Below are 25,675 nucleotides of genomic sequence, written 5' to 3' on the forward strand. Positions count from 1 at the left end.
CCTATATTGGGTGTTAGGCCGAGCTCCTCCTCCTATTTATGGTGTGCATCTTGATGTTGTTCCACCAATGGAATCACCTGCCATTTTAAGCCGCATTCGAAAGGCAAACTGGGGGAGCCTTTTCATAGCATAAATACACGCGGAGGTTTGCCATTGCCTGCCGAGGAGGAACCGTACTTACTTAGGTGGCAACTACAACCGATGGTCGGTCTTGGCCGCTACTAAAATGTGGCGGCAATCGTCTCTATATTTCGCGCATTGACGGCAATTTGAAACACCTACGGCAATCAGGTTGTCATCGACTTGGTCTTTCCAACAACGTAGATGAGGATGCCCTTTTTGCGTCCTTTTTTGCGTCTTTTTTTGCGTCTTTTTTTTGCGAGTTCTACAAGTACATTTCGTGATTGTTCATTCGCTCAACGTGAATTAGCCAACGCAGCCGCTGAATTTTAATGCACTTCACTACCTCGTTGTCAGCGTACAGCTCGTGGTTCCATCCTATTCGGTATGTATCATTCACGTAAATTGAACCATAGATCTTGCGAAGCATTTTTCTCTCAAAAGTTTCCAATAACCGCCTATCGGTGTTCGACAAAGTCCACGACTCACCGCTATACAGTAAGACTGGGAGGATAGAGCATTATCTTCGGACTTCGAGAGAGGGCTCTGCTTTTGAATTGTCTACCCAACCCAAAGTAGCAGCTGTTGGATTCTTCGCTTAATCTCTTGGCTTGGCTCTTGGCTCGACTTGGTTATTGTTGGTGTTAATGCTGGTTCCTAGGTAGACAAAACCCTTGACTACGACGAATTCGTTATACCTATTAAATCGCACCCTGCTGTCCAATACGCGTAAACTTTTTGATTGTTGCCACAAGGTACTTTTCCCTGCCCTTGCTTGCCGCAAGATCCGCTTGACTTCTTTTGAAGAAAGTTGCACTGCCCGCTGCTTAATGCTGATATCATTAGCGTAGGCGAGCAGCATGACACTTTTATAGAAAGTAGGGCCGAAGATGTCGATATTGGCGGCGCGAATAATTTTCACCATCATGGAGTTGAAAAAGCCGCGTAATAAGGAATCGGAACCGCTATTAGAAATCAGTTTTTATATCATTTGTTGTTTCATACACGGATATTCGAAGTTGTGACCTTCCGAACTCGTGCACGCACCAACCCATTTGGCCACGGCAGCCGACTAAACTATTTATTGATTCAAACACTTAGCGAAATTCTTGCATAAAACTTAAAGCTTACTTTTTATATTTTCCTTTTTTTCACAACAATAAAATATAAAATTTTAAATTTGCATTTCCCAGTGCAAAGTTAAAAAAATTTTAATAAAATCATAATATCTTTATGTTAAAGCAAAATCTTGAAAAATGCTATGAATGCAACGTAGACGTACACATCCTGTTCGTCGATTTCAAACAAGCCTGTGATAATTTCCTCCGAGACAAAATCGCAGAAGCGCTCTCCAACTTGGGTATCAGCGACAAACTTATTCAGCTGGTCACGACAACACTAACTAACACCACTGGAAAAGTAGTTGTACAACAAGCAGTGACAAAGCCCTTCGAAATCCCCCGTGGCGTAAAACAAGGCGACGCGCTTTCCACATCTTTATTTAATCTCCTTCTTCACTATGCGATAAAAAACGAAGTGAAGTTTGGAAACCTTTTTAGTCGCTCAGGAATATCAATCGCGTACGCGGATGATATCGCAATAGCGGCAAGGAACAAAAGATATCTCATTGAAACCCTCTGTAATATTGAATTTCGTGCAAAATCAGTAGGCCTTAGAATAAATGAAGGCAAAACTAAATATCTGAAAGTCTCCGGCAGCGAAGAAAGACGAAGTCCTGAAAACATCCATATCGGGACATTAACCTTTGAAGGTGTTCAACACTTCAAATATTTGGGAGTGTTAATAAAAAATGACAACAGTAGTTACGGCACAAAACAAGACAGAATAATGGCAGCAAACAGAGCATATTTCGCCCACACAAAATTGCTGAAGTCCAAACTGCTCACACGTGAATGTAAACTCTGTCTCTACCAGTCAATAAAACTACCGGTGCTGTCCTACGGCTGTGAGTGCTGGACATTGAAAAGCAAAGACGAAAGTAGCTTAAGAGTTTTCGAACGAAAAGTACTCCGAAGGGTGTTTGACCCCATACGCTGCAACGATGGAACGTACCGAATACGCTACAACGATGAGTTGCTAAGCTTATGCGAAGGAGAAGACGCCGTGAAATACATTAAATCCCAAAGGCTTCGATGGTTAGGGCACACTGTGCGCATAGAAGACAGCCGCCCCCAAAAATCTTTTTTATCAACGAATTGTCTAATGACCCGAGCCCGAGGACGTCCAAGGTTAACCTGGCTTGACCAAGCCATAACCGACCTGAAAAAGCTACGAGTTAGGAGCTGGAGATCTGATGCTATGAACCGTGCAGATTGGAAGAGGATTGTGGATGAAGCTAAAGCTCACCCTGAGCTGTAATCGCTACTTGATGATGATGATGATGATGATGATCATTTTTAAACCTGTGTGCACTAGTGTACACAAGGTTATTATAATCTTTGGGGTGGTTCATGTAAAGCTAAATCCCGAAAAATTACGGCACTATTTTTTTAATCCCGAAATTTCGGGATTTTTTTTTGTAAAGTATTCGCTAAGGCATTAAATTAAAGATAATTATTAAAATACCGAAATTTCGGGATTAAAAAATACAGTACCGATATTTCGTGAATTAAAAAATTATCTTCAATTGAATGTCTTGGCGATTACTTTAGAAGCCCTTCCGTAGGCAACATTTTTTTCATAACCTTTTTTTCGTAAACTGGATTCAGGTAGCCTTAGCTTAAAAACTCGCTTAAAAGTTATTAGTTTAAAGTGGATTTCAATCACATATTGAGTTTAAGTCTTAAGGTTTTGTAATTTTGTAATTTTTTAATTTGGATTTTATAAATTTAAAAATCACCTGGTATAATTATTGAAAAAAAAAACTAGTAGATCAACTAACTTCAAATGACTTGCCTTTCCTGCAGGGCATCCTAGAGTACTCAAATGGACCACTTTGAGCTGACCAACGTTCACGTATCAGCGCGATGTATGTGTAAGTATATTTCATACACTCATGCACATGATGAAATATATTAGCATTTCAGATTTTTACACATACACACACCTATGCAATTATGTGTTTCTGTTGGATAATAAAAGTTTACCGCTTAAGGATAAATACACACATTTTTTGCTAATTAAAAATACACACAGTGGTGCCTGAACTTTTTGAATAGCCAACGATAAAACTGCATACGTCCATAAGTGTATTCCGCTCCGACATAAATACATCTATTCATACATAAATACTTACACACATACTTACATACATACACACCAATACAAAAGGTCGTAAGCGCAAAATTTTAAGGTAGCGTACATATTTTTTATTATGACGGCTAATAGCCATACTTTTGCAGGTGTATTGAGTGGTGGAACATTCAGCTATTCGAGGACTATATACCACACCAAGTAATCATGCCAGCGAAAGTGCTAACAATCACCAATGAAGCCTGAGGAACATTTAAAGTAAAAGTTTTTTCTATTGAATTAACTGGCTCAAGACCTGAAATGGCGGCGCGAGATGCCAAAGGCTTTCCAGTGGCTCCTCAGTATGCCATTTATTTCTTCTTTTTTACTGCCCGGCTAGCCTTTTACGTCCTATACCTTCGACATATTCCTTTATGCCATGAAGTAAGCAAAAATGCAATTAAATAAGACTAAACCCAACCTCCTAAAGGATCAAAAAGTTTGATGATACTCGACTATGCATCATCTGTACAAGCAGCTACCGGAGCCATGACTTTAAAGATGTATGAAATAAGTTATTTATAAAGGAAGTTTGGGCTTGGGACATGGTGAAAAAAATTCAGAAAATGTGACCAATTTAAACCGTTAAATGGCTCAGGCGAATTTGAAAGAAACAGCTGATTGGCTGACGTAACCGGGGCTATAACAGAGAATTGTTTGCAAAAAAACTGAGATTGTGTTAGTGAAATAAGAAAAAAATTAACACAGTTACTTCGTTGTCGCCTGAACCACGACTGATTGGACGTGTCTGAGAAAATGCGTGAAATGAGCGGTCAGACTTCTGTTGCCAAGTCCCCGGTGATGTGACAGCCGAAGTTACTCGCTCAGCGTAGTTTTTCGCCATAGCTGTAGATCAAACCAGGTAATCTATCATTTTTGGGTTTGGGATTTATGCCTTTACATCACCGCTCGAATCGCGCGATGTACCCAAAATACCTTGCGTCGGCAAAATTTTTACAGTTTGTCATAATGAAAAAGAATATTAAAGGATTACCAAAATTATCTATTTTCCTCAAACTTTAACAGAAAATAATTCATACCGAATTTTTCTGGGTGTTAACAGAGAATTTTTCTTCGCGCGAACTATTCTGCTCTTGATGATAAGAGAGAGTTTTTGTTCGCGCGAAGTATTCTGCTCTTGATGATAACAGAACATTTTTGTTCGCAGATTATTTCGACGAATGGTGCAAAAGCGTTAAGTATGCAGCTGTTGAATTAAGCTTCTTAGTACTTATGGAACAGGACTCACTTACGCTCTAAGAGCCTAAAGATAAATTACAATAGCTTTTAGTTCAGACCAGTTGGGGGTTGATTAGCTGATTTTATTTTTTTTTTTACTTTTTTTTGATAATTAATTAATTGGGATGATAGCTGATTAAATTAACAGATCTACGTGAATGGTTATGTTTACATAAATGATTTCCCTTTTGGCGAAATCGTCTTCGACTAGAATTCTGTATTTCGCCAATTTTCGATACGAACGCATCGTCACCCAGTGAAATGGCTTTCAATCGGGTCAAGCTGCGGAAGTTCGTAATACCAAATCACGAGCAAACGAAAATTATGTTCACTGCATATGGAATCTCTTTTCTGCATTTTGCTCCCTTACTTGGAGAACGTAATAGGTAACAAAAAAAATGTTTATAGATAAGTGCCCAAAAATAACTGCCAGCTCTTCTCTTAAGGGGGGAGCCTGGTTTATGAGGTCTAAAAATTGCATCTTTTTCCGATTTTTTTTTTAAGAAAAAATTAATTTAGCACTTCAAAGTTTTTGCTATCTTAATGAACATTTAAAAAGTATAAAAAATTTTTGTACTGGTTAAAAAAAATTGAAAAAAAATGTTTAACATAGAAATTAGTAGAGCGCTGCAACGATGGAGTTTTCAACTGGCGTACAAGATACAGCTCGTAATTATTATCTAAAGCAAAAAATTCTAATGGATTTCTAATTACCATGATTTTTTATTCTAGATGAACTAAAAAATTTCACCTTTTTGGATGTTTTAAAGAAAAATATGTCTTTCTATAAAAAAAAAATTCACTTCAACTTGGTATAAAAATCTTGAAAATTTTTTTTTTCTATTTTGTTAGTTCAAATAGAAGAGCATTTAATACTGAAGGGAAAAAGCTATGATTCATTTCAAAAGGTTCATTCGTTTTTTTCATTCATGAGCGTCAATTCAAAGAAATCATAAAAATGAAAAGTCGAGAAAAGAAGATAAAGTTTGTACTATAGCTGTCCGGTCACAGCGTAACTACCTAACGCTCGCCTACCTTTGGCTTTGTATCTATGGAAATATTGAGAATTAGGTTCTGTAACTTTGTGTGAATATTCTGAAATATTATATATTAGGAATCGCTTAAAACGAAGAAAAAATTGATTTTTTTGACCTTATAAACCCCCCTTAAGCTGTGTAAAAATTTCAGTGTAGTATCTATTATCATTACGAGTATCTCATTAGAAAAAGTATCTCCTCATTTTTATTTAGTTACTAAAAAATCTGAATGCCACCTTCACCTAATTTTCGATTTTTGGAAAATACTATCCTATGACCACAACCACTCTTGCGTTAAGTGTTTATAGGTTCAGACCCAAAGAGGTAACTCGTAAGGATTTTGCTGTAGAAAATGCTACAAATAACGCCAACCCTAATTTTTTTTATAATAGCAAAACTTCTTTTATATGTTATGCCTACTAAGTAGCTACTAAAATGTGATCTAAATTAATTTTGAGAAAACTCTCTATCCACTATAAAAGATTTATCCGTATTCTTTGATACATAATAAGATTTTCACTCTGCAACTAAACACTGATCTGTTGCAATTACATCGGTCACATCTTTTCCTTCATTTTATTTTGTTTGTTCCTTTCTTTTCTTACCTTTTAAGTGGAATAATTATTTATAATTGTTACTCTTTTCAATAAATAAATAAATAAATATTTTTTAATTCATAGAATTACTTCAGCTTATACGCCTTAAACCATACTCGAGCAGTGCAAGGCCACTTATGACTTAATGTCACTAATCGAATATAAACTTTGAATTTGTTGTATGTCTCTTATCCTAGTCCACATACCCCTCTATTTATGCAGCCTGCTGAGAATCCGTTCGTCTGTGTTACTTTCCTGTTTGTTGTCATTGTGAAAGCAAATAACTCTCCAAATTTTTCATGTTAATTTGCACTTTACACCCACAAATATTGATTTTTGCGAAATTCTCTTGCCAGTCCAACCCAAATGCTGATAAATGCACAGCTCTTTGAATCAACCGGGAGCGATTCTATTTACATCCAGCTCTCTGTTGACCACTAACACATAAATGACCAAAAAATTGGAAAGTTTTTATGTTTACCATGTTTGAGTTGAGTTGTGCTTATTTGTTTGTTGAAATGTCCTTCACAATATATTTATTTATATTTTCATGTTAAAAAAACCTTCTAGTCATTTGTGAATTTATGTGTCCATATACATACACAAGTACATACACACATACATATGCACATTTATGTTTATCATTTGTAAGTAAAAGTGCAAAATTTGCAAGTGGTTAAACATCAAACAGAAAGTTTTTCGGTATAAACCCGAAAAATATATTCTTATTTGACTACCATTAGAAAAGCGAAAAGTGTAGCATACTTTACGGCTCTCAACTGACATCTTCTAAAGGGGTGAAATGTCTTAACAAATCAACTATGAAAGTGGGAAAGTTTGCCGTTAGAATTTATATGAAATTGCTTACAAATAGTTAAATTTGAATGGGTTGCAATCTGTTGGGCAAATATATTATGTGGCATATTTCTAAGAGTGCTTGGCGATAAAATGAGATAAATACTTTAGTAAACGATTTTGCGATAAAATATATACGTCAACTAATGAAGCACATTTATATATAGTATGAGTACATAAGAATATGGATATAAACAGGGATGGATGGGTATCGGTGTGGAGAAGAATGTAGATATGGAATATGAATAAGGAGCTGGATATGGGTATGGATATGAGTAAGGATAAAAATATGGATATATTTTTGGAAGTGAATATTACTGCGGATAACCTAGAGATATGGATCCGGATATGGATGACTGTGGTAATGAAAATAAATAACAATATGGGCATGCCTACGATGAAAGATTTACGGTATGGATGAGGATATGGATATGAATATGAATGAGGATTTTGATATGGATATACGTATAAGTAAATATGGACTTGTATAAAAATATGGATATAGATATACATGGAGATTGATATGGATATTAATTTAACTATGGATGTGAGTGTGGATAATGAAATGGATATGGATATTATCTTAGATACTTAGGTTATGGATACGGATATGGATGAGTACGGTAATGTAGACGAGATATATGTATGTAATGAAAAAAAGTTTATGGGCATGTATAAATATATGGATAGAGACTCGTATATGGATATGGATATGGATGTGGGTATGGATATGGTTATGGATATGGATATGGATATGGGTATTGATATGGAAGTGAATATTACCGCGGGTAACAAAATAAATATGGATACCTTAGAAAAACTAGCGATATGAACGCAGATATGGGTGAATAAGATAATGAAGATGAATATTGGAAAAAAGTTATTTGACATGAATAAGATTATGGATAAAGACTTGTATGTGGATAAGGGCTTGGATAAGGATATGGATAATAGATATACATATATATGTATAAGGATATTAATATGGACATTAATATAACCATGGATATGAGTATGGATAATAAAATGGATATGGAGATTAAATTGGATAACCTAGGGATATGGATACGGATATGGATGAGTATGGTAATTGAGATGAGTAAGAATATATGTAGATTTGTTTTTGAAAAAAGTTGATGGATAAGCCTATAAAAAGGGGATATTTGCGTATCCTTCATAAAAATATGTATGTACGTATGTTCGTTTACTTTCACTTTTGGAGAAGTAAAGATATGGGTGTGGATATGAATGTATGTATGCATATAGTCATATAGATATGTACATGTCTATAGGTGTGTATATAGATTCGGATATGAATATCGATATTGATATCCATATGAATATATGTAGAAGAAGATATAGACTTGGATATGAACACAGTCAGGCATACCGAGATGGACTTGTGTATGGATAAAGCTGCAAACATAGATATGGCTATGGATTAGGATATGGATATCGATATTGATATGTATTTGGATATGAATATGGATAAGGATAAGGATATGAACACGAATGTACGCGTGGATATGGACATGGGTACGGATAAGAGTACGGGTAAAGATATGGGCATGGGTAAGGATATGGACACGGATATGTGTAAGGATATGGGTAATGATAATGATATGAATACGGATTGGGGTATGAATATGGATATAAACATGGGCAGGTATAAGGATTAGGACGAGGGTAAGGATATGGATACGGATATGGGTATGTATCTAGTCACAGCTACAGTCATTGATACAGCTATGGACTAGGATATGGATAAGGATATGGATAAGGATATGTATATGAATAAGAATGAGTATAAGGAATGCATGTGAATATAGGTATGGTTATGGATATGGGTACGGATAAGAATACAGGTAAGGATATGGACATGGATGAGCATATGGATGCATACATGGAAAAGGATATGGATACGGATAATGATATGAATATATATGGGTATGAATATGGACATAAGTAAGGATATGGATGCGGATAATTCTATGGATATGAATATAGGTATGGATAGTGATATGGATACTGATATAGATATTCATATGGATATGAATATGAATGGGGACAAGGATATCAATAATATGAATACGGATTTCAGTATGGATAGGGATATCCATAAGGTGAGGATAAGGATATAGATGCGAATATGGGCGTGGATACGGATATGGATATGGATGCGGGCATGGATATGGATATGATCATGATCGTCGATGTGGATTATGATGAGAATAAGGAAATAGTATCAATATTCAATTCTTATTTCAGAAAATGGGAATGAGTATGCATTTCCTATAGACTTATCGGCCAGTATAATCGAGCTTTTAGCAAATTATTAGAAAGATATGCCAACCATCACACTTTTTTAATAATTTTTTTAAGGGAGTGAGCATTTCTCCTCTTTTGCACCATCTTCAATTTCTGCATTCACCACTCCTCTCTTTTCACACTCTCCACATTTCTCTCTCTCCCTCTCTCCCTTCCTCTCTCTGCTTCTAGTTTAAACTAAAGTCATGATGCGAGAATTTACAACTTTCCTCCAACGCCAGCGAATCAAAGTTTCCCATGTATGTATGGTAATATACAGCGCTTGGCATGTGGCATATGCAAAGCATCCTTTGTGAGTAAGTGTGTGTGAGGATTGCGCGCTTGCGGCATGTGGCAAAGATAATGGTTTAAATTAGTTGCGCATGCAACAAAGCACCAACAAAAACAAAAAAAAAAAAAACAACAACGGCAATATGGCCGGTATTGTTGTTGAGAGCGATAAGATGGTTAGTTATAAATAAACTTTTTTTTGCAAAATTTCACACAACTTTGAAATAATTTTACAGTTACACGCCTGCAAGTATGCAGCATAACACAATGTGCGTGCCGTGTGAAGGTAATTTAGCGAGAGCAGGCTGCACCGGTTTTTTTGCTACTCGATTTACCTACTTTAGATTGCTTTATGTTTATGCCCATATTTTGCATGAAATTCATTTGCTGCGTGTTGCGTCTGAAAGTTTATTGTGATATGTTTACGTGCATATTTATATTTTATTTTGTATGTGAACGCACTTTCATAACTGTCATTAGGCGTACATGCATACCATATAGAGGACCAGGCAAGGCAAGCCTAAGGATATTACAGCGCATTAATGTTCAGGCGCCTAAAAGAGTGCTAAAAGAGCATATAGCTGACATAGTGCATGCACAGGATTTCATTCGCCTGGTTTATTTTACTAAAAATTTCGATACGCGTATATTTATTCAAAAGCAACATATTTTGTTGTCTCGCTTTTATCGTGAAGCTCATAAATAAATTTTCTAAATTATATTTTCTATTACAAATACAATATTTTTAAGTGCTCCTGTTTCTCAATTTTTCCTCGCTTGCCTGCAAAATGAAAATTAATTAATTTGATTTCCTGCATCCTGCCATGGCTGCAGCGAAATATATTCGAATTTCATTGTACCTATACTTTGCTCCAGCTCAGGTTTTTGTTACCGCTCACTTTGGTGCAACTTTATTGTTTAGAAAATTTATTTACTATTTGCAAATTAAATAGCATCATAGAGCCGGGTAGTTACTAGAGCGTGTGCACGTTGGTGTATTTCGTACCAGGGCGCAAATGCAACAAAGGCTTGTGCGGCAATGCAACTACCAAGAAAAAGCAAAGGTTTAGAAATTTATTACAAAAATACCATAACAATAGCAACTAATTAATTTTGTTGAAAGATTGTGAAATTTGAATACAATTCAAGGCATTTTTTCACGAATTTCGAATAAAACAAGATGCAGGAATTTTCAGCTATACATCATTTCATATGAAATCAAATAGCAAAATCACAAAAAACAAAAAGCTGGTCGGAAGAATAAACTTCCGAAATCTTAAATTTTGTATACGAGCGTAGATATGCACACAAATATTTATCTACATTTCTGCTAATAAAGTACACCCAAGAGAAAATAGGAAATCAATTTTAGTACTTATCTAAGATTTCCGTGGTTTCGCAATTCCAAGCGGACGTCCGCAGTGCTAGAACAACGCAGACTCACATGAAAAATATTCGGAAAATAAGGAGCACTCTTTTACAACGCATACAGCGTGAAATGTATGTAGACAAGTAACCCAGTAAACATTTTGGAATACTTTTTTTCTTGATCAGGGAAAACTTTCCATTCCACATAACTCATTAGCTTTGCGGATATGAGATTGTCTATGATTAAGCATTTTCATGAGGACTTTTTATACTTTTTCGAACGAATCTTCTGTAACTCCATATGACTTCTATAGTATAATTCCATTTTTTCTAACTGGAAATAGACTGCAATTGCAAACAAATTAACTTCACCTGTGAGGAATCTGAATCCCAAGAAAAATTTTCAATCGGAAGTTTTCTTCGACTCTTTCAAAGCAATGCTCTTTGACTCCTCACGATATTGGTTTAAGGCACTCGCGAGTAATTTATTTTGCTCGCGAGGAAGTTTCTCTGACCAAGAAGAGTTTTCAATCGGAAGTTTTCTTCCACGCTTTGAAAGAAATATTTTTTGAATCCACACGATATTGACCTGAAACACTCGCGAGGAATTTTTTCTGTTCGCGAGGGAGTTTTTCTGACCATGGAGAGTTTTCAATCGGAAAATTTCTTCCACTTTTTCAAAGAATGTGCTTTGACTGCTCATGACATTAATTTAAAGCACTCGCTTGTAATTTTTTAGCTCGCGAGTGAGTTTTTTTTACCATGAAGAGCTTTCAATCGAAAGATTCCTTCCTCCCATTAAAAGGAATATTCTTTGATTCTTCACGACATTGACCTGAAACACTCGCGAATAATTTTTTCTGCTCGCAAGTGAGTTTTTCTGACCAAGAAGAGCTTTCAATCGCAAGTTTTCTTCCACGCTTTTAAAGAAATATTCTTTGAATCCTGACGATATTGACCTGAAACACTCGCGAATGATTTTTTCTGCTCGCAAGTGAGTTTTTCTGACCAAGAAGAGCTTTCAATCGCAAGTTTTCTTCCACGCTTTTAAAGAAATATTCTTTGAATCCTGACGATATTGACCTGAAACACTCGCGAATGATTTTTTCTGCTCGCGGGGGAGTTTTTCTGACCAAGAAGAGTTTTCAATCGGAAGTTTTCTTCCACGCTTTGAAAGAAATATTTTTTGAATCCACACGATATTGACCTGAAACACTCGCGAGGAATTTTTTCTGCTCGCGGGGGAGTTTTTCTGACCAAGAAGAGTTTTCAATCGGAAGTTTTCTTCCACGCTTTCAAAGAAATATTCTTTGAATCCTCACGATATTGACTTGAAACACTCGCGAGTAATTTCTTCTGCTCGCGAGGGAGTTTTTCTGACCATGAAGAGTTTTCGATCGGAAAATTTCTTCCTCTCTCTCAAAGGAATGTGCTTTGACTCCTCATGACATTGATTTAAAGCACTCGCGTGTAATTTTTTGGCTCTTAAGCGAGTTTTTTTTAGCATGAAGAGCTTTCAATCGAAAGATTCCTTCCTCTCATTAAAAGGAACATTCTTTGATTCTTCACGACATTGACTTGAAACACTCGCGAGGAATTTTTTGGCTCGCGGGTGAGTTTTTCTGACCAAGCAGAGTTTTCAATCGGAAGTTTTCTTCCACGCTTTCAAAGAAATATTCTTTTAATCCTCGCGGTATTGACTTGAAACACTCGCGAGTAATTTTTTTTTGCTCACGAGGGAGTTTTTCTGATCATGAAGAGCTTTCAATCGGAAAATGTCTTCCTCTCTCTCAAAGGAATGTGCTTTGACTCCTCATGACATTGATTTAAAGCACTCGCGTGTAATTTTTTGGCTCGTAAGCGAGTTTTTTTACCATGAAGAGCTTTCAATCGAAAGATTCCTTCCTCTCATTAAAAGGAATATTCCTTAACTCCTTGCTTTAAAGCACTCGCGAGTATTTTTTTCTGCTCGCGAGAGAGTTTTTCTGATTACGAAGAGTTTTCAATCAAAAGTTTTCTTCTACTCTTTCTAAGGAATATTCTTTGACTCCTAGCGGCTCCGATTCAATTATTCCAACGCTTCACAATGCATAAAAACCGTCACTTTGCGACTGTTCTTTAGGTGATCAACTACGGGAACTTTGCTTATTTCTTCCTCTTCTTGATTGGTGCGATGACCGCTTAAGTGACTTTGGCCGAGTTTAACTGAGCACGTGAGTCGTAGTTAGTAAGATCAGGTGGAGAAGGACTTGGCTTCACTTGGTGTGTCCAATTAGCCCCGGTTAGCATGAGAAAGATATGACTGACGCACTTTGTTAAACTCGGCCAAAATATCATAACCGGTTATCGCGCCAATCAAGAAGAAGTAGGAGAATTAAATAAATATTACATTTTTCACATTTTCCGAAAGTATCGTTTTATGGAGGGTAGACGCAGCTTCGATTCGATTTCACCCATTTTCATTACCAACTTAGACTGGACAGAGTTTAACAAGTGGATTAAGTTTTATCACGAAATCTCGTTTAATTTCCAAAAAACGATTTGCGGCCGTTTTTCCATATAAGTGGAACCACCGTGAGTGCATTGTTTCGCTTAGGTTACATTGCGAATTGCGCGATTGAGGTGGCGAGTTTTTAGTGTAATTCTTTAGTCATAATTTTTAGTTGTCGCCAAGTCAAACAATCGTTCTGACCTTAGGCAAACGTCATCTAGCTTTCATTTGAAATATTTTTCCATGCATCACCTTCCAGTCATCTGCCAAACGCTAGCTGGGAATACCGAGATGCGAGTGTGTGCGTGCCTGTGTTGGTCCATATGAATGTGACAACCACAAAAGCAACTGCACTGAACGTTGCTGCCTGGGCACAAATCTACATTACATTTTACTCGTACTCGTATGCTACTTTTTGTGCTTCTGTCCCCCTTTAGCAAAAAAACATGAACATACTATGCGTATGTATGTGTGTATGTATATACCTGCTGTATATTCAAACTACATTTGGTTGTTAGAAACTTACCATTGTGTGTTTTTGTTGCGTTATGTTTTTCGGATCCCCTATTGTTGATGTCGTTACAATTGTGCTGCTGTTTTTGTTTTATGTATTTTGTTTTAAAATTGTTTAGAACATTACAAAATTGCACGCACGTGACTGCAAATAGAGAGCAAACAGAAAAAAAGAGGCAACTATTAGTTTACATTCACGTAGTTAAATAGCTACATACGAGTATATTTACTTTCTAGTTTTATTAGTTAAATCAGTGGGGTAGTCTGATATGAAAACTACAAGTTCGTAAATTAAAGAAGCCCTAAAGGCAACTCAATACTTACATACATAACTATGATGTAGGGATGTTGTTGTGCATGTTGAAATAAGAAGCTTTTCCACTTGGGGATAATAAAAGTATACAAATGTGGTACAAAAATGTGTGTATAGGGGACAGCGTTTTCACAAAATTTGCTGCAATATTTATTAAGTTCAAATAATATTTAATGTTTCCTCTCTTTCGCCATCAATTCATACAATAGAAAGATGGGTTGCTGAATTAAACGTTGTCTTACAAGCCTTGAATCGATCCACGTCAAGGGCATCCAAAAACAGCAAGAACATCAGAAATCATAGAAAATACGAAGGGTATCATATTATAAAATCGTCGAGTGAGTGAAAGATATTTAGCAGAAGCGCTAGGGATCTAATTTTAACTGAAGTATTGGGTTTCAGAAAGCTGTGTACGAAATGGGTGCCGCATTTGCTAACAATGGAACCAAAAAAAGCACATTCCAACGCGACTTTCTCAGGACAATGTGGATTTTGGGCATAGATTCAACACTATGAATGAGACTTGGGTCTATAACCATGATCCTAATTAAAACAAGAGGCCAAAGAGTGGTGTGGATCTGGTTTTTCAGCTCCGGAACGAGTTCGTGTCCAGAAGGCGGCCAAGAAGCTGTTAGCATCAGGTTTTTTGGAATGCGAAAGAAATTTTGTTAGCCGATTACTTGTGAACTGGCAAACCAATAAATTCTGAATAATATTGTAACCTTTTAGATCAAGCTGAAAGAAAAAATTCATGAAAAAAGACGCAGTTCGCAAAAGAAAATATTATTTTTCATCAGCACTTTTTCATCCACCGAGTGAGAAGAGCATTTTCGCAATAGCTAAAATCCATGAATTAAAATTCAAATTGTTAGAGTATCTTCACCAGATTTGGCCACTAGCGACTTCCGTCTGTTTCCAGCTCTAAAAAAAATTCATGCGTGAAAGTATTTTTCATAAAACGATGAGGTCATAACAGCTTTGAAGCGTATTTTGTAGCCTTTCCAGCTTCTCAACTCAGGGATGGAATTCATAAATTCGAATCTCTTTAGAATAAGTGTATTGATATTTAGAGAGACTATTTTTTTGTTCTTTGTTCACTCCACTCGGGCGCATAGGGCTTCGACAAGACTCAGTCTTGCGTTGGTTTCGTTAATCTATTTGCTTTCTGACAGGGTAGATGATTAGCCTGGCACTATCAGACCTAAGTAGTGGGAATGCCCACCAGTCGTTGCTTAGGAACAACACCTTCTTACTGCTTCGAGTGCCATCTGTGTTTCACATTTTTCTGACAGAAGGATCGCACAGATGGTTGAGAACTTCGCTAAATTTGGCGTGTCTGCGCTAGTGCCGTGATTGCCCGCTTGCTCTTGCTGGCACCACTGACGCAATGTGTAACTGTGTCTCTATCTTTATTCTTTGCTTGTTTTAGCGGACACAATGCAAGTAATGTGCAGACTTTTTGTGCGGGAGTAAGGATGAAAAGGATAAGTTTTTGTGGTTGAGGAATGAGATTTTTTTTATAATTTTTGTTTTATTTTTTATTTAGGAACAGGGAAAGAAGGAATGTAGGTAAGTTTGCAAAAGTGCGAGGACCGTGCTTTACGTGGGATTCGAACCCTCCACCTCTGGGATGGCAGGCTAGTGCACTTACTTGCCGAGGTGTTTTTCTTATAGAATCGCAAAACTTATTGAACAACTTTGTGAGTAGACTTTAATCTGAATCGGGTTATGTACCCAACATTATTTTGACCAGTTTTTACTATTTTTTTTTTTGCTTTCTTTAATGTTCATTATTTTCATATAAAAGTATAGTTTATTATCTGATAAAAACCAAAAAATCCAATTTCCAGAGTTTGTATTGTAACAAAATTCGAAAAAATTCCACATACTCTTCAACCTAACTCCATATTTTATTTAGCATCTCTCGAAGAAATTTTGGGGCCGCAATTTTGTAACCTATTAAATTTTAATATCATAAAAACCAAGTTTCAGGTTGCTTAAAAATCCGGTTTATTTTTTATCATTTTTTACCTCTGCTGCACCGCATTTCTTTCCGCTAAAGGAAGAAAAAACGTTGGATTTGCGATGGAAAGTTTGTGGAATTTTGAATCAAATTTGAAAATAAAAGATGACCAATTTAGAGTTATCGGATTTTCAATAGAAATAAAACAACGAAAATTCAAATTAATTGGGTAATATTTATTATTTTTGTGTAGAACCATTAATCACATTTATTTTTTAAACGTAATCCCTGCGCCTCAGACATCTGTGAAGACCAAATTTTAATGACTCGCAACTCGCTGGAGGATTGCAGTCGGTATATCGGTATCTCGTGAATAACTTTAGTAATGTTGGCTCCAGTGCCTTAATCCAAGCTGGTTTAGTAACAAAACATATAGACTTTATATACCCCCACAAATAAAAGTTCACAGGTGTGATATCACACGATATTGGTGGTCAATCGACTGGACGGAGACAAAGATGAGTTGCTTACTGAAACGACAACGCACTAAATCCATTGGTTCACGGGCAGTATGCCAAGTAGCGCCATCTTGTTGGAACCAAATATTGTGGAGATCACGGATTTCAATTTCCGGATTTCCGACATCAAAAAGTCGTTTATTACGGCGCGATAGCGTTTGCCATACACTGTTACATTGGCACCAGCCTCGTATTTGAAGAAATAAGGGATCGTGATTCCTCCAGCCCATAAGCCACACCAATCGGTTGTTTGCAATAGATATAATGGCTGTTCTTGAATGGTTTCAGATTGGTCATTAGCGCAAATTCAAAATTTTGCTTATTGATGTAGCTAAACTAAAAATGAGCTTCATCGCTGAACAAAATTCAGGTCCTAAAATGCGAGTTTTTCAAGAGCCTAACAACGGAAATTATGAAATTTGGAAGTTTTGTCAGCTTCAAATCTTGGACTTGCTATATTTTATACGCTTTCAAACCAAGATGTTTGCGTAAAATCTCCCAAGTAGTGCCATAAGATAGGACAAGTTGTTGAGATCGACGCCGAATCGATTTTTCCATGTCTTTGGCAAAACTTTCATTCACACCCGCTATATTCTCTCCCCTGGACATCTCGGTCTGTACGTGGTCTAATCGGTCGACTATCGCCCAATAATGTAAAACTATTCTCATATTTGCCGATGATTTGCGAAATAGTGCATTCGGTAGTACGGTTATGTATGCGTACGCTCTAACTTGACCTGAGCGCGCGATGAGCATTTTTCACAGAGCGTCGATTTTTGTAATGAAATTGTGCGATTTGTAAACGATGTTGAGGCGTAAGCCTTTCCGAGATGTAATGTCAATGAATACCGAAAAAAATGATGTATTCAGTTTGACAGGAGTCATGCGTGTTCTGTCAAAAAGCCCTATTGGAAAAAAGTTCCTTCCATCCGATCACCATTTATAAACAGTTTAAACTGCTAGGCAGAAACATTCTCATTTATTCCACTTTGAAGTAATTTAAAACCGGGTTTCACTTTCAAAGTTGCCAATATCATATAAGATTCTCTTTCTCGTACTCGTTTTGCCATAATGCGTTCTTCATTCCGAACAAATTTTATGTATAAATGGAGCATTTCTGCTCTTACTCGGCATTAGTATTGAAACCTTTATACTAGGCCTCTTCTATTTGCCACTTCTCTGCTCGCTATCTCTCTATCACGACTAACTTGACGAAAAGTTTTTATGCGAAAACAATCACCAAGTTATCAAGCAAGGCTCGCACCTCATAAAACTGGTCCAACCCACTATTTTGCAAACAAATGTAATTTTAGGCTGCTGTATTCCAGCGTTGCCAAGATATGCTCATTTATTCCCCACTTGCTAACGCAATTTGTTCAAACAGGATTCTTGTATCCATCACTTAGTTCTCATAGCCACAAGAGAAACAAAACTTTAATAAATGCTGACTCACTTTGGACGCTCATATGTGGCACCTCTACCTTTAGAAATCCTTGGTCGGCTCATAGTTGCATTTACTATTTATGTTTCTTAATAAAAGCAGCAGAATTGTATATAGAGTTCAGTGAGATAAAGTGAATGGCAGCACATCTTAACGGCATCTACTCACTCATAAATTTGCTCATACCATTGCTCTCTGCACTTACCCATGCATGTATGTATGCGTGTGACCCCAAACGTGAGCAGCACAAAGGTAGCAAAAGAATTTCAAAAGCGACGCACTTATACAATTTGAGCACACAAATACACACATGTATATGTGCATACATATAAGTGTATAAACTTACATCATTTTGCGTCAAAGCTCTTTACCGTATAACGCTTTTGACGACGTTGCACGCTGTTGCCAGGCCAGCTTTTTCATTCACCCTATTCTATTGCTTTTGCCATATTATCCCCCTGGTTTCGTTTTTATTTAACTTTTTCACCATGCAGTCTCTATTTCATCTCCCTTTAGCTATTTGCGACACACACACGCCTGCACGCATACAGACACAGTAGATACGGTTTATCGCAATTGCGTGCATCGTGCGTTGATTTCCCAACCGCTATTTGTGTTTTTTTCGCCCGGCCGCTTTTCGTTGTTGAAATGGGGGTCAACAGCTTTGCTATTGTGTGCGAGATGAAAGCGGCGCTGCTGCAGCTGCTTCATCAGACTTGGAAGTCAAAGTTTTTAAACCACATGCGGCCAAGTTGCTTGATTGTAATATGGGTGGCTGTAGGGGTTGCTCACAATTTATTTATTTTTTGCAGAATGGACTGTGATGTTGACTGCTTGATTAGCGGCTTGCTTTATGCTTTTATTTTGGTCATTTCATTTTTTTTATTTTTAATAATGTCAAAAAGGATTTTACATTGACGCGCAGCCAGCAGCTGAGGGCAAGTCGATTGTTGCTAGGCGGAAATGTTTAAAAAGGAAAGGGGTGTTTTTTTTTAGACATTTACACATTTTTAAAGGGATATTCGTCAAATCAGCTAACTGAATCAATATGATACATGTGCTTGATTTCACTCAAAGTCCTACACCAAATCAACGCTTACCATTTCGGGAAGGCTATAGGGGGGATAAGTTCAGAGACGATGCTACAGCATGGATTGTATAGGTTTTTTGGGTAGTGTAAATATTATTTCTACGATTAAGTATTGCCAAGTTTGAGTTCTTTAAAAGTTATTCTTAGTATTTTCTTAAAAATGTAAAACAAGTGTTTGAGATGGGTCGGCTAATTTGGCTGAGATTTTGATATCGCCAAAATCTCTAAATTTCAGCCAAATTAGCCGATGATATCACGAAACTATATTCGGGAAAAAACTAAAATATTTACAAATGTAAATTTACAAATGTAAATATTACACCAAAAATACTTCTAAAATTTTTATAAATTTCTAATGAAGAAAATAAAAATATCCAAACTTTTTTTTTTAATTTTTAATATAATATATTTTTAATTTCTTTACAAAATTTTTATAACAAATATTTTTAAATTTTTTTTTATAAAGAATATTTTAAATTTTTTTTTTATAAAAAATATTTTTAAAAGTTTTATACATTTTATGTTATTATTATAGTTTAGATATTACAAAACTATATTCGGAAGGAACGAAAATATTTAGAAAAGGGAATAAAACCTATAAAAATATTTTTAAAATTTTTACACAATTTTTATGCAAAATATTAAAATTTTTTTTTTAGATATATAATATATAATTATATTTTCAATTTTTTTATAAAACTTTTACGAAACTATATTCGGAAAAAACTAAAAGATTTAGAAAAGAAAATATAACCTAAAAAATATTTTTAAAATTTTTATAAATTAAAAAAAAAAAAAATATTTTTAAAAATTTTTACACAAAATATTTCTAAAGCCTTATAAAATTTTTATAAAAAATTTTTGTAAAATTTTTAAAATATTTTGTAAAATTTTTAAATTTTTTTTTGTAAAATTTTTAAAATTTTTTTTATTATTTAAAATCTTGATTTTTATACAAAATATTAAAATTTTTTTTTTAAATATATATAATTATATTTTCAATTTTTTTATAAAACTTTTACGAAACTATATTCGGAAAAAACTAAAAGATTTAGAAAAGAAAATATAACCTATAAACTATTTAAAAAATTAGAAAGGGAATCTGAAAGCGGTTTTACCGCGAAATGAGAAGACTTAGACCTTGAGAACCTGGACCACTCCTGAAAAGATGGGGCCCGCCTCAACGCAACGAGCGCTGGGTTAGTGCGCACCACAGAGTCGCGAGATTCTTCTGGCCACGGGTAGATCGAGGGTACCCGATGGAAAATCTAAGGCTAGCAAAGCAGCAGCCTTTTGAATTTGCTGGGTGTCTGTTAGGTATACATGCGGTGAGACTTGAGATTATTTCGGGTTTCTGCTACTGGAGCTGTTTGGAGGGTGAGGTGAAATCAACACAGCCCCTCTTCTCAGCTGCCCTATTCTCATCGGGCTAAGATTCAGACATGTGGGCTCTCACTTTTTTTTTTGTACTTCATCCCAACAAATTACATTTCCAAATCGAAGTCTTGCCGGGATTGATCATCAAAGAAACCCTTGTATACATATTTTTCCTAAGTAGTTTTTACATTTGCTTGTTCTGAAATTATTGGATTTTTTCTGTGGAATGAGAACCCCGAACGTCCTTTTTCTGTAAAGGCCGGAAGTTTTTTTATATTTTTTGTGCCACAACACTGAATGTTTAATAACTCATAAGTCCAACGAGTATTTACTACCTACCACAGCCGCTTCTCCACTCTCGCCAAGAGTTTCCAATGAATCAATTTTCGTGCTCAAATTCAGGAGCAAACTATAGTAAAAATTTTAAATGGAAATTTAAAGTCCTATGAGAGCTGTTAGAGCTAAAGTCTATGAACGGGACCAATTTCGTAGTACGTCGCCCATGAACATAAACGACATAAACGTAAAAAAGCGTTTTTTTTTTGCGTATTACTGTGTATTAGACGATTGGAATCCGGTTAAAAAATTCAAAACTTTGTTTGCGGTGTCTTCTACATTTTAATGAGCTGCCAATTCGTTATCTTTATGAGGCATTGAAAAAATTGAAAAAGTGGCACACCGACTTCGGCTGGCTTGTTGGCCCCACAGTTAGATTAATGTGAAAAACTGCAGAGTTTAACTTTTTCATGCTCTCTGAGCAAAATAAACTTCAAAAATTAATAACCAAGTACATTTCCTCAAAAATTAAAAAAAATTAAAAAAATAATTTGGGCTAAAATTAAAAATGAAATCCATTTTCGAGTTATGCTTCTAGGGAGTTTTTGTTCACAATTGTCGTTACAATACTTCAGTCGCCAGAAAAAGGAGCGAAAATATATAACCCACCCTAATGTGTATACATAAATAATATAAACTTTCATTAATCGGTTGAGAGCTGAGAACTATATGAGTTATAGACCAGTGAAAGTACTATTAATTAAATTTTAAATTCCTACAAGATTAAATCACCACCTTTTTTTTTGCCCAAATCCAACGATAAATTTTCCATCAACTCCCAAACGTCATCTTTCGTTATTGTTAAAAAAATAATTTGGGCTAAAATTAAAAATGAAATCCATTTTCGAGTTATGCTTCTAGGGAGTTTTTGTTCACAATTGTCGTTACAATACTTCAGTCGCCAGAAAAAGGAGCGAAAATATATAACCCACCCTAATGTGTATACATAAATAATATAAACTTTCATTAATCGGTTGAGAGCTGAGAACTATATGAGTTATAGACCAGTGAAAGTACTATTAATTAAATTTTAAATTCCTACAAGATTAAATCACCACCTTTTTTTTTGCCCAAATCCAACGATAAATTTTCCATCAACTCCCAAACGTCATCTTTCGTTATTGTTAAAAAAATAATTTGGGCTAAAATTAAAAATGAAATCCATTTTCGAGTTATGCTTCTAGGGAGTTTTTGTTCACAATTGTCGTTACAATACTTCAGTCGCCAGAAAAAGGAGCGAAAATATATAACCCACCCTAATGTGTATACATAAATAATATAAACTTTCATTAATCGGTTGAGAGCTGAGAACTATATGAGTTATAGACCAGTGAAAGTACTATTAATTAAATTTTAAATTCCTACAAAATTAAATCACCACCTTTCTTTTTGCCCAAATCCAACGATAAATTTTCCATCAACTCCCAAACGTCATCTTTCGTTGCCACTGATGTAACAAACAAACAAATAATATGAAAAAGTACCCGTATACGTAATTGTCATGACCTGTAAAGCAAAATAAAGTGTTTCAACTGCCGACCAAGTCAAATGAATGAATGTAGCCAGTCTGGGGCGACCAACGCCACGCTATGCTTATTGTGCGACCGCGTTCAGGTGCAAGCGTCCAACTGACACTTTGGCCCATCGAATGTCATTTTTCATATTATTGTCACACCTTGTTGTTGTGCGGGAAAAAAACGTAGTTATAAAAGTGGCATTTCGCAATAGACCTCTAAGTGAGTAAGTGAGTAAGTGAGTTAAGTATTTTATTTGTTTGTTTGTATTGTTGCACAAAAATACAATAGTACTAAATTTTTCCAGCGCCTCGAGCAATTGTTAAATTGTGACTTTGAAATTTTGTAAAGAAAGTGCGCCAGCGCCTACTCTTTTCTTTTTTGGCAATTTGCCCAGCGAGTGCAACCCAAAGGCAGTCAATAGGGCGACAGCAGCAACAGCAGCAGCAGCAGCAGTTACACACAACAAAGTCGGAGTCGGTTGCTGTTTGTCCAGAAACTTTGCAGACACATTTCTTGAAGCTTTTGATATCTTATTGCTTGCTTTTCTTACTATTGTTGCTGCCATTGTGGCTTTCAGAAAAATATGAGCTGAGATAGTGGCGATTCTGAAAATCATTGTGAGCGCACAAAAATAAATAAATGTCACTTAAATTGGTTGTAAGCAATTATTTTCCAAAAGCACAGCGAAAGCGAACGTAAGAGTGAGTGGATTGGAGTTGAGTTTGTGTGGAAGCGGCGAATGAGGAATTGCAAAAAAATTGATATTTTCGGTTGAGATGAGTACCATAAATAATTAAGTGTGTTTTCCTTGAATTGTACGCACGTACATGTGGGTATTAAGATTGCGAACCCTTAAGTCTCGCTGCCTTTTTTGAATAAAAGAAGAAAAATAAATTTTTGCCAGCTTCTTGAATTTTCCACTGAACTATTTGAAGGTTGCATGCTCTCATGCGCATTTGAGGCCGACATCATCAGTAGCCGCCTTACCGTCTGCGCCTACCAGCATGCGCTATAACTCACACACTAACATACATACGCCTTTCCATGAAACCTGCATGGAAGTTACGTACTCTGACTTCAGTCATCTCCAGAACGCAGCGGCGACTGCCACTGCCAGTCAGATTGTTTTTGTGCGAAATTCATTGGAACGCATGTTATTTCTTTTGCTCACATTCACTTTCGTATGCAAATTTGTGTATGTGTGTGTATGTATGTAGAACCTTGCAACATTAGCCCCGTAGACAAACTTGAAGTGATGAAGTGAAGTTTCGTTAAAGCACTGATGCTGTTACTGCAAATACAGACTACTCTGAAAGTAGCTACATTTTGACCAGTTAAAAATCGACCAAAATGAAGATTGTTTGTAATCCACAGGTTTTGTTGTTTTTAACTACCAATGGAAAATCGCGGAAAAATTATGTAACTATTTTTGTCTATTTTTATAATTATACTTATCTACCTTCACTTAAATTTGTGCGAGGTCAATAGGCTTGACTATTTTTTGAATGTCTATTAAATAGAGGAATGACTACTCGATCTGCAAAGAGCTTCTGCTTAACGTCAACAGAAATGTCGGAAGCTGGCTCACTTTCTGCACGTGTCAAAACCCACCTGTTCGCATCGACTCAAGCGAGCCGGAAAAACATACGACAGCTACTAAATTGAACCACATATTCCCAGGCCTTGAACGGCTATCGTCGATAGTCCATCAGCACCTTCACCAATGTCTCAATAATCGAATAAGATCATAAGACCTGCGCTATGCAAGGCAATTTAATTGAATTTGTTGAATCAAGCCGTAGCTTCGAACCGAAAGAGATGCATTTCATTCAAGAACGCTATGTTAAGTATCGACTGACTAAATAGAAACTAGCAGAAAAACGGACTAGTCATGGATCAGACAATCAGCGCAGGGGAAATTTCCCTGCAGGGATATATAACGGTGGTAAATACATACATACGTGCATACGCTTATATGCAATACTTGGCCTTAAAGGAAAAAACCCGCAGTTGTATTGAATTACACGTGCTCATAATACTGGCCAAACTATTCACTTATACATACATACATGCATACAAACGTACATGCGCATAGGCATTGTCTTGTTATTTTGCTGTTGTTGTTATCCTCATTTTAAACTTCTCATGAATTGGCGCACTGTTGGGTTAAATGCGGGTCACAGCAGTGTTTTCGCATCAGACCTGACACTGAACACGCGCGATCAGATTACCGCGCTGGGACATGCTTTGTGAAATTTACACATTCATATATTTTGAGAATAATGCGAAAGGAAAAATCAAAAAAAGAAGTAAATACGATTACGTAATGAATTTAAAATCTCAGAAGGGGAATGAAAAATATTCTGCACATAAAGTGGGTAAGGCAGCAAGTTTACTTTTAAATTTAAATTTACAGAAGAAATTTACAGGGAGTTACTGACTCCACGCCGCCAAAAGTATAGGAAAATAGGTTTTTCCGTGCAAGCGGTTTTGGTTTTTGTTTTATTCCATTGGCTCTATAAGTAGTGTTTAAGTTAAGTTAAGGTAAGTTTAGTTAAGTTAAGTTAAGTTAAGTTAAGTTAAGTTAAGTTAAGTTAAGTTAAGTTAAGTTAAGTTAAGTTAAGTTAAGTTAAGTTAAGTTAAGTTAAGTTAAGTTAAGTTAAATTAAGATAAGTTAAGTTAACTTAAGTTAAGTTAAGTTAAGTTAAGTTAAGTTAAGTTAAGTTAAGTTAAGTTAAGTTAAGTTAAGTTAAGTTAAGTTAAGTTAAGTTAAGTTAAGTTAAGTTAAGTTAAGTTAAGTTAAGTTAAGTTAAGTTAAGTTAAGTTAAGTTAAGTTAAGTTAAGTTAAGTTAAGTTAAGTTAAGTTAAGTTAAGTTAAGTTAAGTTAAGTTAAGTTAAGTTAAGTTAAGTTAAGTTAAGTTAAGTTAAGTTAAGTTAAGTTAAGTTAAGTTAAGTTAAGTTAAGTTAAGTTAAGTTAAGTTAATATAAGTTAAGTTAAGTTAAGTTAAGTTAAAGGCGAGAAATAATCTCAGAGGCGTAAGCGCCACTAGA

General features: G+C 35.7%; 1 protein-coding gene across 4 annotated transcripts in view; it reads right to left on the minus strand.

Moving 5' to 3' along the window:
• LOC128864965 (uncharacterized) overlaps nucleotides 1–25,675 on the minus strand; it is a 331,205-nt gene that overhangs the window by 243,235 nt on the left and 62,295 nt on the right. For all 4 annotated transcript variants that reach the window (XR_008454730.1, XR_008454729.1, XM_054104783.1 and 1 more), the window contains exon 2: nucleotides 14,083–14,214. The gene's annotated coding sequence lies outside the window, so the exon portion shown is untranslated. The remainder of the gene's footprint in view (nucleotides 1–14,082; nucleotides 14,215–25,675) is intronic.

Source organism: Anastrepha ludens, chromosome 5 (assembly GCF_028408465.1).
Source record: "Anastrepha ludens isolate Willacy chromosome 5, idAnaLude1.1, whole genome shotgun sequence".
In the NCBI taxonomy this organism is placed as follows: Eukaryota; Metazoa; Arthropoda; class Insecta; order Diptera; family Tephritidae; genus Anastrepha; species Anastrepha ludens.